Source organism: Panthera onca, chromosome B1 (genome assembly GCF_046562875.1).
Source record: "Panthera onca isolate mPanOnc1 chromosome B1, mPanOnc1 haplotype 2, whole genome shotgun sequence".
Taxonomy (NCBI): Eukaryota; Metazoa; Chordata; class Mammalia; order Carnivora; family Felidae; genus Panthera; species Panthera onca.
The window spans coordinates 90,214,212-90,227,801 of record NC_138342.1 but is presented as its reverse complement, the minus strand read 5'-3'; positions in this window follow the sequence as shown (position 1 = coordinate 90,227,801).

The following is a 13,590-nucleotide window of genomic DNA, read 5'->3' as shown; positions in this document are numbered from 1 at the left end:
GCTGGGAGGAGAGCGGCGAAGGGCGGCCCGGATTGGCTGCGCCTACCGCCTTCCCCGCCCTCGTCTCCAATCAGCGACGCCCGAGCAGAAACGGGGTCGCGCTCGCACCACTGTAAAAGCGGTCCACGGATGGGCGGGGCGAGCGCTCTGAAAGTTTGACCCCGGGTCCTGTTGAGCCTCTTCTCCAGGTCGGGCTGGGCATTTACTGTCCCGGACCAAAGATGCTTGCGGTACCACGCTTGCGTCCTGATTGGCTGTCGGATTTCCTCGGGTCGCCCACGTGTCATTTGAGTGTATAAACCTGCCTGGTGAACGGGCCCCTGATCACTCACCTTCAACACCAGCACCCCTACCCTAAGGTGGGAGAGTGGGGTCCCCGCCCCACCTCCGCAGCAAAAAGATGGGATTCGGAGGAAGGGACTCTTTCCTGCCCTCAGAGACAAGAGGATGATGGGAAAGCAAAGTGCAGAATTTGCCAGTGCAGGAGGCTATCGCTGCGGGAAGGATGGGCAGGGGTGGCCTAAGGGGGGGGGGGGGGGAGAGGGGGGAGGGGCGGGGCGGAGTAAAGCTCTCAGAACTTGCCACTGGCAGGAAAACCTTTTTATGCCGGGAGTGAAAGCTCAGCATTTATATCAGCGCGTAGCCTGGGTAAAGCAGCAAGCCTAATCCAGGAATAGATAAAAAAAAAAAAAAAAAAAAAAAGAATAGACTTGGAAGATTAACGTAGCTAATAGTATAAAAAGGAAGCGGTGAGGAGGGATGACAATACTATTATTGGTATTAAACCAAACCGGAAATGCTGAGGTTGAGATATTAAGTATGAATTGTATAATACTTAAAAATTTTTTAACATTTATTTTTGAGAGAGAGAGACAGAGCATGAGCAGAGGAGGAGGAGAGAGAGAGGGAGACCCGGAATCCGAAGCAGTCTCCAGGCTCTGAGCTGTTTGTTAGCACAGAGCCCAAAGGGGGGCTCGAGCTCACGATCTGCAAGACCATGACCTGAGAGGAAGTCTGGAGCTCAACTGACTGGGCCACCCAGGCGCCCCTGAATCTATAATACTTTTAAGATAAAGTCCTTTAATCTTCTGTGATAATGGCTTCTAGGAGCTTACCTTTCCATCTTCCATAGGCTGACTCCTCTGGTTTCTCTTTAATGTTAGGTTGACATACAGAATTGTCAATATCGGACCCTGTTTTATCTACTGAAAGGTCAGTATCTTATGAATCAACTTAAATGATCATAACCAACAATCTGTTCTTTTCTCAATTTTGGATCTTTTAAATTCTCCCCCCCCCCCCCCAGTAAAAGTTTGAACACCATGCTGTACTTCTAAAAGTGTGACCAAAACGTAGTGAGTCCTCCTTATTCATTCTATGACCCATTCTAATTTTTCTATAGGCAAGAGATGACAGCAGGATATGCTAAATTTCAAGTCTACTCTGTTCTAATACCATTTTTGCCATGCACTTCATAAGTTATTTTAAACTTAATAACAAACCCTACACCTTATATGCTCTGTAATTTCCCATTGTTAGATTCGATTTCTCATTTTTTGAATTTAGAGAATTAAAAAAAAAATTAAACTACTTGTTTGTAGATATGATCTTCAGCATGTCCTGATTCTTTCATAGCCTTGCTCTCTGAAATAGTAGCCACTAACATCTTTCCATACAACCAACTTAAGTTCACAAATGATTTTAAAATAGTTGAAATGTGGTTAATTTAACAACCCTAACAAACACCGTCTTGCACAGGATATAACTGCATTTATAGCATTTTCCTAAATATTCTCAAATTTTGTTAGGTTAACAACTCTGTGTTGCACATAGGAAGTGTTATGGGCCGAACTGTGTTCCCTCAGAATTCATATGTTGAAATCCTAAACTCCAGCACCTCAGAATGTGACTGTATTTGAAACAGGGTTTTTACAGAGGCAATGAAGATAAAATAAGGTCATGTGAGTGGACCCTAATCCACTAAGACTGGTGTCCTTTGCTAAGAGATTAGGACACAGACACAGGAGGAAGACCACGTGAAAACATGGAGAGGAGTACCTGAAGTCAAATAGAGAGGCCTCAGAAGGGACCAACCCTGCTAACACCTTGATCTTGGACTTGTAGCCTCTAGAAGCATGAGACAATATGTTTCTGTGGTTTACATACCCAGTGTGTAGCACTTTGTTTTGGCAGCCCTCACAACCTAATACAGGAAACTATATTGTTCACAATACCATGGATAAACTTTTTTTTAACTTTTTTAAAAGTTTATTTATTTTGAGAGAGAGCGAGTGTGGGGGAGGAGGGGCAGAGAGAGAGGGAGAGAGAGAATCAGAAGTAGCCTCCTCACACTGTCAACATGGAGCCCAATGTGGGGCTCGATCTCACAAACCTCGAGATCATGACCTGAGTTGAAATCAAGAGCCCACCGCTTAACCGACTGAGCCACTCAGGGGCTTTTTTTTTTTTAAGATAAACTTTTTTTTTTTTTTAAGATTTTATTTTTAAGTAATTTCTACACCCAACGTGGGGCTCTAACTTACAACCCTGAGATCAACAGCTGCATGCTTTACTGACTGAGTCAGCCAGGAGCCCTTGGATAAACTATTTTATTTCATTTTTTTAATGCTTATTTTTGAGGGAGAGAGAGAGAGAGACAGCTCGAGCAGGGAAGGGGCAGAGAGGGAGAGAAACACAGAATCCAATGCAGGCCCCAGGCTCCAAGCTGTCAGGACAGAGTCCGATGCAGGGCTCGAACTCACGAACCGTGAGATCATGACCTGAGCCAGTCACATTAGACGCTCAACCAACCGAGCCACCCAGGCGCCCCTGGATAAACTATTTTAAACATTGAAACCACATAGCTCATCCAGTGCTTCTTAGGGATAAATTTCTCCAAATCATATTCAGGGCTTTGCTGCCAGAGAAAGGAATCGTTTCTGCTCCATTCATTAAATAGGTGAATAAAATAATAATCAGTTGCAGTAAAGGAAAAGAATACTAAAAGATATTTGGGGTAGGGACAGAGCGGAAAGGAAGACAAGAAGAGTGTTAAGGGGAAAAGAAATCATTTTTTATTGAATCCCCAAAGATAATTTTAAACCAGTCACTTTCCCACTGAAATTCTTCTTGTTATACATGAATTTTGGCCAGAAGTGTTGGTAACAGTGTATCTAAAATATCTAAGTACTTACTATTTTGTTATCAAGAGTGGTGTTAAATTACTCTATTTGTAAAACCGCAGTTGCCCAGCTGGTTTGTAATTCCCTGGGAAGTAAATGCTACACCTTACACCCATCCCGAGTCAGTGAGCATGAACAGAGAGAGCTCATGGTTTAAGAGGAGTTTGCAAACTGCTAATGAAAAGACAAAGTAGAAATGCTATTTATACTATTTAGTTGCACAAATCCACATGGCACTATACATAGAAGACACACAAATGGATATATATGAAGTAAATCATAAAAATTAACCACTTTGTTTCCGTTAGGTTTCTATGAGTCTCTACACCCATTTGAGTGTCTTCTATTGTATAGTGTTAATGGACTTCTTTATGTACTTTCTGAACATCTATATGCTCTGCATGAAATTGGGATAATAAATGTACCTACTGGAAGCATAAGAATTAGATTAAATAACTGGCACAATGTCTAGCATTTAGCTAAAGCTTGATAAGTATAAGCTATACTTGTAAGAATTATCATCAGGACCCTGATAATGCTTTAAACTGTATAGGCTGGAATTATTACTGCCCTTTTATCACCCTTTACAGCATTTACTACCCTTTTCAAAATTGGATTGTGAGACTGGACAGAATAGTAACTTGTTTTCTGTATTCAGCCTTTATGCCTTGTGTGAATAAATAAACGTGAGAATCTTCTACATAGCCCACTTCATTCCTCTCCTGTTGCACGTATGTACTCTGATTTTCCTGCAGAGGGATAGAGCGGGGGAGGTCCTTGAAAAATCTCAATATCAGTGAAAGGCAGAATCTCAAAAGTAACAAAATCCAGTTCCCCAAACTTCTTTTTGTTTGGATAAACTGGTCCCAGGACTGGAACAAATTTTTTTTGTTTAATGCCAGACCTGGAAATTGTCAGATGTCCTTCAACAAAAGAGAGGAAGAGAAAAACTATGGGGTATTTTTGAAAGACTACTATTCAGCAATAAAAAAGGAATAAGTTGGGGCTCCTGGGTGGCTCGGTTGGTTGAGCATCCCATTCTTGGTTTTGACTCAAGTCATGATCCCAGGGTTGTGGGATCGAGCTCCGCGTTGGGCTCTGCACTGAGTATGGAGCCTGTTTGGGATATTCTCTCTGTCTCTCTCTCTCTCTCTCTCTCACTCTTTCTTCCTCTCTCTCTCTCTCTGCCTCTCCTTCCCTCAAATTAAAAAAAAAAAAAAGAGTAAGTTATGATACACCCCACAATAGTTCTCAAAAACCATTACGAAAAAGCCAGACACGATAGTGTGTCAGTAGCATGCTATGAAGGTGTATACGCGAGTTGTGTCTTTTCACAATGTCAGTTTTATTCCATCATAAAGCAAGATTAACATAATTATAAAGCAGGTACAGGGTTCCAAACTCAATGACATTTTGCCGTGTGATTAACTTGGCTTCTTACGCAGTACACAGAGCAGAACAGCCAACAGAAGGATGTAGGAAGTTAATGAACCAAATGCAAAGTCAGTCTGTGGGCGTACAGTTGAGATAAGGCTTCAGTTTATCCGGGTCAGCTTGTGGCACTTACTGCTTATTCTGTTCAAACTGTCAAGGAGCTCAGTTCTGTTTGGAGATCAATCCAGCAGAGCCTCGGGAGGCAGCTGCCTTGTTTAAGTGATCAGTCATAGAGGGGTCATGTCTGAAATCCTTCCCTTTATAAAGGGATTTAATCAGTCTTGGGGCCCTGCAGACCTCCGATGCTTCTGCTTGTTATCAGTTCTAGGGTGTCAGCTGATGCTGTTCGTGGTGATATCTTATAGCTGCAGTACCCTTAATTGCTTGTGTCATTGCTTGACACAGGCCCCTGCTTGACATGAGTGACTCCATCTTGTTCTCTACAGAATGAGTACTGAATAGTTGCATTTATACGAAGTTTTAGAGCAGGCATAACTAAGCCATGGTGAAGAAATCAGACCAGGGGTTGGATTGACTGAGAAGGGACATGAGAAATTTTTCTGGGGTGATGGGAATGTTCTATATCTTGATCAGAGTGTTGGTTACTTGCGTGTATGTCTTTGTCAAAACCGAACTGTGTATTTCACTGTAGGTAAATTATATCTCAGTAGGACACGTTTTTTTTAAAAAAATCCAGTATCTTGGGAGAAAAAGACATGGTGAAGTAAGAAGACTTAGCTACAACTGTGAATGCTAGCAGTAACAGCTACATGATACATTGTTGGTATAGCAGCGAACAGTGATGTGGTAAGTAAATAAAGAGGAATAGAAGAGGGGCGCCTGGGTGGCTCAGTTGGTTAAGCGTCTGACTTTGGCTGTGGTCATGATGTTGTAGTTCCTGAGTTCTAGCCCTGTGTGGGGCTCTGTGCTGACAGCTCAGAGCCTGGAGCCTGCTTTGGATTCTGTGTCTCCCTCTCTCTCCCACCTTCCCCTGCTCACACTGTCTCTCTCAAGAATAAATAAACATTAAAAAAAAAAAAAAAGAGAGAGAGAGAGGAATAGAAGAAAAAGTGTTAAAGAGTGACATTCTTCTTTAAATGTTTTCTCACTTCAGTTAGCTTGATTATAATCGTTAAGGTTTCCTGATGTTTGATTTTTGTAGGCTGATGAATTGCTCAGATCCCTGTTGTTCTTTTCTTCTCCCTCATTTCCTTCCATTTATTATGCAGAAGTCACTGTGGAAATCATGTGAGAGGTCTGCCCAAACATAAGTGGCTTGCCGTGGACAAGTTGTTAACCTTCTGACTCGTGTTTTCTTCTTGTGGTAAAACAAGGCCTCTAAAGGTTCCCCCAGTCCCTGACATTCACCCTCTCAATCAGATTGTCAGGACTTTGAACTTGGCCTTGGTTAATAACAACATGTTTAGTCAATTGAATCTGAAAACATAAAGTGTATTTACAAAGTAAATAAGCCAGTTACCTCAACAAAACTGTGTTGTCACTTCCTGCTGCAGGTAGCATGCTTGGTCCTTAGCCTGATAAAGAAACTTCATTTCTAATGCAGAATATGTTGTAGGAAGGACATTGAAAGTTGACTCCTCCAGGACATCTGGTTGGCTCAGTCAGAAAAGCATGTGACTCTTGATGTTGGGGGTCATGAGTTTGAGCCCCACGATGGGTGTAGAGATTACTTAAATAAAAACTTTTTTAAAAAGTTACCTATTCCTTCCTTTAGGCAAGAACATACAGTAAACCAGATATTTAGAAGTCAGTCTTTTATTCTGATTTAAAAAATTTTTAATGTTTATTCATTATTTTTGAGAGAGAGAGAGAGCAGGGGAGGGGCAGAGAGAGAGGGAGACACAGAATCCAAAGAAGGCTCCAGGCTCTGAACTGTCAGCGCAGAGCCGGATGCAGGGCTCGAACCCACAGCCCATGAGATCATGAACTGAGCTGAAGTCAGACACTTAACCAACTGAGCCACCCAGGTGCCCCTATTCTGATTTTAAAAAGAGTAATACACAAGGTTTTGTAGAAAATTTGAAAATGCAGGAAACTGTTAAGGAGGAAATAATCACCTTTTAATTTTTTCAGCTTAGGTAATTTGTAACATTTCTATGTGAATTTTTTCCAGTCTCCCCCCGCCCCATATATCTGTGATATTTTAAATCCTTATAAATATTTCTATTTACAATATTCACATATTTAATAAACATGTAAACAAGTATATATCATTAACATTTCTATGTTGTTTTCCTACAAATAACTTTGGATTACTCCATTTTAGTCCAGGGGTTCAGCAACATTTTCCTGTAAAGGACCAAATAGTAAATTTTTGGGGCTTTGCAGGCTATATGGTCTCTGTCACAGCTATACTACTCTGCCCTGGGAGCAGGAAAGCAGCCATAGACAATATGTAGATGAATGGGCATGGCTATATTTCAATAAAACTTTTCCCATTAAAAAAAAAAAAAAACACAGCAGCTGGGCTTAACCTGAAGGCCATTATTTGCTGATCTCTAGATTAAAAAGAAATCCATTGTTTAGGAATATTTTGAAATTTATCTGACCAACACCCTATTGTCAACACATAGGAGACATCAGGGGTTTTTTGTTTGTTTTTTGTTTTTTGCCATTATGAACAAAACTGATATATACACCTTTATTTCAGTAGGGTAAATATCGAGAAATAGAATTGGTACTAAGGCTATTGCTACCTAAAACAAAATAACCTCCCCCCCCACACATGTATATACTTTGTCTTTCTCCTCTCAGAGATAACCTCTGTTAAGAGAAATATATCCTTTCGGATTTTTTATATGCTTACACAGACTCCCCCTGTTCCATAATTGGCATCATACTAACTCTTTTCACTAACGTGCTCTCTTTACATGCTGGTGTATTTTGAGGATCTTGCCACGTCAGTGAGTATCGATCTGCCTTATTCTTTTTAAACAGCTGTTTGGTATTTTATTAAATGGATTTATTCTCTCAGTAAATATTTATTGAGCACTGAGGGTCATGCATTGTTCTCAGCACTGAGAACACTGTGTGAACAAAACAAAATGCTTGCCCTTCAAGGAGCTTACTTTCTAGTGGAAGGAAGACAGATAAAAGATGAACAAATGTACAGTGTCTGTGGGTGACAAATACCATGGAGGAGATAAAGCACTGGGATTGCTATCTTTGTGTGTGTGTGTGTGTATGAGTGGCTGGGGGTGAAGGGGGGCATTGTTATCTTATACAAGGTATTCAGGGAAACCTCTTTTGAATAGATAGCTGATCACCTGCTAAAAGGGTGTAGGTACCTGGGGAAGAGCATGCCAGACAGAAGAAAGGGCGAGTGCAAAGGCCCTGAAGGTAAAGTATGCTGGGGGGTTTCCAGGAACAAGAGGCCATAGGGCCAGAGTGAAGAAGGTAGGGTGGAGAGTAGAAAGAGATAACATCAAAGAGGTAGACTTGTAGGGCATTGTAGAGACTTTGGCTTTTACTCTGAGATGGTCAACCACGGAAGTGCTTTTGAGAAGGAATACCATCATCTGGCTTAGGCTGCTCTGTAAAGGGCCAGAAAGCAAGACCATTAAGAATTCAATATAGAATATGTCACACTTTATTAGCCAAATCCTTTGTTAATGAACACTGAGGTTATTTCCAGTTTCTTTCCATTAAAAATGGTGGTGGAATAAATATTAGAGGGGATTGTTTCTTATTTATTGTGGTAAGATTTACATAAAGTTTACCATTGTAATCATTTTAAAGCATATTTTTCAGTGGCATTAAGTACATTCACAATGTTGTGTAATTACTGCTGCTGTCTACTTCCGGGACTTCACCATTCCAAATGGAAACCCTGTGCCCATTAAATAATAACTTTCCATCTCCCCTCGCCCCTACTAACTTCTCCACTTTCCTTCTGAATTGCCTATTCAAGGTATGTCATGTAAGTGGAATCATACAATATTTGTCCTTTTGTGCCTGGCTTATTTCACTCAGCATAATGTTTTCAAGGTTCATCCACATTGTATATCAAAATATCCTTCCTTTTTATGGCTGAATAATGTTCCATTGAGTGTATATACTACATTTCCTTTATCAATTCATCCATTGATGGACATTTGGGTCGTTTCCACTTTGCACTATTGGGAATAATGCTGCTATGAACATGAGAGTACAGGTATCTGTTGAGCCCCTGCTTTCAATTATTTTGGGTACATATCTAGGGCTGGAATTGCCGAATCATATAGCAACTTTATATGAGGAATCACCAATTTTTTGAGGAATCACCAAACTGTTTTCTACAGAGGCTGTGCCATTTTACATCCCTGTAATACTAGCAGTGACAAGGGTCCCAATTTCTCTACATCCTCATCAACAATTGTTATTTTCTTTTGTTCTTTTTCTTTTCATAATAACCATCTTTTTTTTTCCATAACAGCCACCCTAATGGGTATAAAGTGGTACCTTGAGGTTTTGATTTACATTTTTCTAAAATTTTTTAATGTTTATTTTTGAGACAGAGACAGAGCATGAGTGGGGGAGGGGCAGAGAGAGAGAGGGACACACAGAATTTGAAACAGGCTCCAGGCTCTGAGCTGTCAGCACAGAGCCTGATGTGGGGCTTGAACTCACTGCGAGATCATGACCCGAGCCGAAGCTGGACGCTCAACCGACTGAGCCACCCAGGCACCCCTGATTTACATTTTTCTGATGACTGATACTGCTTTTTTTTTTTTCTGTGCTTATTGGGCATTTGTATATATTCTTTAGAAAACTGTCTATTCAAATCCTTTGCCTACTTGTGAATCAGAATGTTTGTTGTTGAGTTGTAGTTTTTTAAAAAAATTCTTCTTGGGGCCCTTGGGCTGCTTTGTCTTCTTCTCTGGAAGGTTTGCCTTCCTCTCTGTTTTTATCTTATTATTTTTCCTTTCCTTCCCCTATGTTCATGTTCTGTATCTTAAATTCCACATTTGAGTGAAGTCATATGGTATTTTTCTGTCCCTAACTTATTTCACTTAGCAAAATACACTCTAGTTCCATCCATGCCATTGCAAATGTCAAGATTTCATTCTTTTTGATGGTTAATATTCGTGTGTGTGTGTGTGTGTGTGTGTGTGTGTGTGTACATATTACATCTCCTTTATCCATTCATCAGTTGATGGACATTTGGGCACTTTGCATAATTTGTCTATTGTTGATAGTGCTACTATAAAAATTGGGGTGCATGTGCCCCTTTGAGTATTTTTACATCCTTTGGATAAATATCTAGTAGTGCAATGCTGAGTTGTAGAGCAGTTCTATTTTTAACTTTTTGAGGAACCTCCATACTGTTTTCCAGAGTGGCTGCACCAGTTTGTATTCCCACCAACACTGTAAGACAGTTCCCCTTTCTCCACATCCTCGCCAACACCTGTTGTTTCCCGTATTGTTAATTTTAGCCATTCTGCAGTTGTGAGGTGGTATCTCATTTGGTTTTGATTTGTATTTCCCTGATGATGATTGATGTTGAACACGTTTCATGTATGTTAGCCATTTGTGTGTCTTCTTTGGAGAAATGTCTGTTCATGTCTTTTGCCCATTTCTTAACTGGATTATTTACTTACCGGGTGTTGAGTTTGATAAGTTCTTTAGATTTTGAATACTAGCCGTGTATCCAATATGTCATTTGCAAATATCTTCTCCCATTCCATAGGTTGCCTTTTAGTTTTTTTGATTGTTTCCTTTGCTGTGTAGAAGCTTTTTATCTTTATGAAATTCCAATAGTTCATTTTTGCTTTTGTTTCCCCTGCCTCCAGAGACGTGTCTAGTAAGAAGTTGCTCTGGCCGAGGTCAAAGAGGTTGCTGCCTATGTTCTCCTCTAGGATTGGATAGTTTCCGGTCTCACATATAGGTCTTTCATCCATTTTGAATTTATTTTTGTGTCTGATGTAAGAAAGTGGTCCAGTTTCATTTTTCTGCATGTCACTGTCCAGTTTTCCCAACATCATTTGTTGAAAAGACCGTCTTTTTTCCATTGGATATTCCTTCCTGCTTTGTTGAAGATTTGTTGACCAGAGTTATAGTTCTTTATGCATTCTGAACTAATCTCTTATCAGGTATATGATTTGCAAATATTTTCTCCCATTTTGTTTTTGTCTTTTTACTCTCTTATCATTTGCACAAGGTTTTTAATTCTGAGTAAGTCTAGTTTATCTATTTTTTTTAATTTCCTGTGCTTTTTTGGTGTCATGCATGATTAGGCAATCATATCAAGAAATGATTGCCTACTCCAGGGTCATGAAGATTTTCACCTTTTTTCCTCTAAGAGTGTTTTGTTTTAGTCTTAGCTCTTAAATTTAGGTCTTTGATCCATTTTTTGAGTTAATTTTTGTATGTAGTTTAAAACATCAACTTCATTCTCTTGCATGTGGATATCCAGTTTTCCCAGCACTATTTTGAAAACCCTATCCTTTCCCTCATTGATTGGTATTGGCACATTTGTTGAAAATCAACTAGCCTTGGGGTGCCTGGGTGGCTAGGTCAGTTATGCGTCAAACTTTGGCTCAGGTCATGATCTCATGGTTCGTGGGTTCAAGCCCCGCATTGGGCTCTGGGCTGACAGCTTGCCTGGAGCCTGCTTCGGATTCTGTGTGTCCCCCTCACTCTGCCCCTCCCCCACTTGCATTCTCTCTCTCAAAAATAAATATTTAAATAAGAAAAAAAAAAGACAATCAATTGACCATATATGTGAGGTTTTATTTCTGGGTTCTCTATTCCATTCTATTGGTTGGCGTATATGTTCATCTTTATGCCCATATCATATTGACTACTGTATCTTTATAGTGTTTTGAAATCAGAAAGTGTGAGATCTCCAACTATTTCTTCTTTTTGAAAGTTGTTTTGGCTACTTTGGCAAATTTGGTTACATTGGCAATTTTGCTATTGTTTTCATCCTTTGAAATTCCATACAAACTTTTGGATTGATTTTTCTATTTCTGTAAAAAACACCAGTGAAATTTTATAAGGATTGCATTGGATTTTTAAATTGCTCCGAGTAGTATTGTCACTTAAAATAAATCTTCTGATCCATGAACATGGGATGTCTTCCCATTTATTCAGTACTTTTTAGTATAGAAGTTTTTCATATCCCTGGCTAAATTTATTCCTATTTTACTCTTTCTTATGCTATTGTAAATGGAACTGTTTTCTTAATTTCCTTTTCAGATTGTTAAAATATAGAAATGTGACTGATTTTTGTGTTGATTTTGTATCCTGCAACTTTGCTGAATTCATTTATTAGATCCAATAGTCTTTTAATGTTTACTTAATTCAAGACAGGAGACAATAATAAGCTAAACCAGACTATGGCTGGTTCTAGTAATATGGGAGGCACTCATTTAGCATTTCAGACAAGGGGACTCAATTAGGAGCTGAGGTCCATTCCTAGGCAATCCCTGCATCTCCAAAAAGAGAGAGTTCCTAGGAAAAGGCTATTTCCTCCTTCCCAAGGTCTATAATATGCGTAAGACAGTACAAAATGCAACAGAATCTTTGTTCCCAAATAGCTATTTATTCCACGCCTGTATATCTTCTAAGTATTGGCATTTGTGTGAATTTGTCTCACCTAAGTAGGTAATGCCTGACATATGGTATATATGATTTATACATCTTTTTAGAAAGGTCTGTACATGAAGTCTAGAAGTTGTTGCAAAACTAATTTTCCTCAAGTTTCCTATCAAGTCTTTTATTGAGTCACTCCTCTCTAATGTCCTTCTGACTTCACCTTCCATTTATGCCTGGCCCTCTGTAGTGTCCTGGATTTTTCTTCTTGACCTTTGACATGAGCTTTCAGTTAAATGGCTCCCCCCAGTTTTCTCCCCACTGCACCTGTGTTTGGGTCTTGCAGTTCCAGGATAATTGAGAAGATGAAGGAAAATAATCATTCCTAGTCGAAGCTCAGAATCAAATATGTAAAAGACAAATCTCTCTTTTGGTTGATTGCATTTTTAAAAAATTTCCAGACCTGGTTTTTTTTTTTTTTTTTAAGTTTTTAATTCCAGGTAGTTTAACATACATATAGTGTCATATTAGTTTCAGGTATACAATATAGTGATTCAATTCCATACATCACCCAGTGCTCATCCCAAATGCATTCCATAATCCCCCATCACCTATTTAAATCCATCCCCCCACCTCCTCCCCTTTGGCAACCATCAGTTTGCTTTCTATAATTAAGAATCTTTTTCTTGGTTTGTCTCTTTTTTTTCCCTTTGCTTGTTTTGTTTCTTAAATTCCACATGAGTGAAATCATACGGTATTTTTCTCTGACTTATTTTGCTTAGCAAACTCTGTAGCTCCATTTATGTCATTGCAACTGGCAAGATTTCATTCTTTTTATGGCTAAATAATATTCCATTCACATACACATGCACATACCACATCTTCTTTATCCATTCATCAATTGATGGACACTTGGGCTGCTTCCATAATTTGGCTATTGTAAATAATGGTGCTATAAATATAGGGGTGCATGTATCCCTTTGAATTACTGTTCTTGTATTCTTTGGGTAAATACCCTGTACTGTGATTGCTGGATCATAGGGTAGTTCTATTTTTAACCTTTTGAGTAACCTCCATACTGTTTTCCACAGTGGCTGTACCAATTTGCATTTCCACCAACTGTGCACAAGGGTCGCTTTTTCTCCACATCCTCGCCAACATCTGTTGTTTCTTGTGTTGTTGGTTTTAGCCATTCTGACAGGTGTGAGGTTTTATTTCATTGTCATTTTGATTTGCATTTCCCTGATGGTGAGTGGTGATGAACATCTTTTCATGTGTCTGTTGGCCATTTGGATGTCTTATTTGGAGAAATGTCTGTTCATGTCTTTTGTCCATTTTTAGTATTGACTTGCGTAAGTTCTTTATATATTTTGGATACTACCTACCCTTTCTTGGATATGTCATTTGCAAATATCTTCTCCCATTCTGTAGGTTGTCT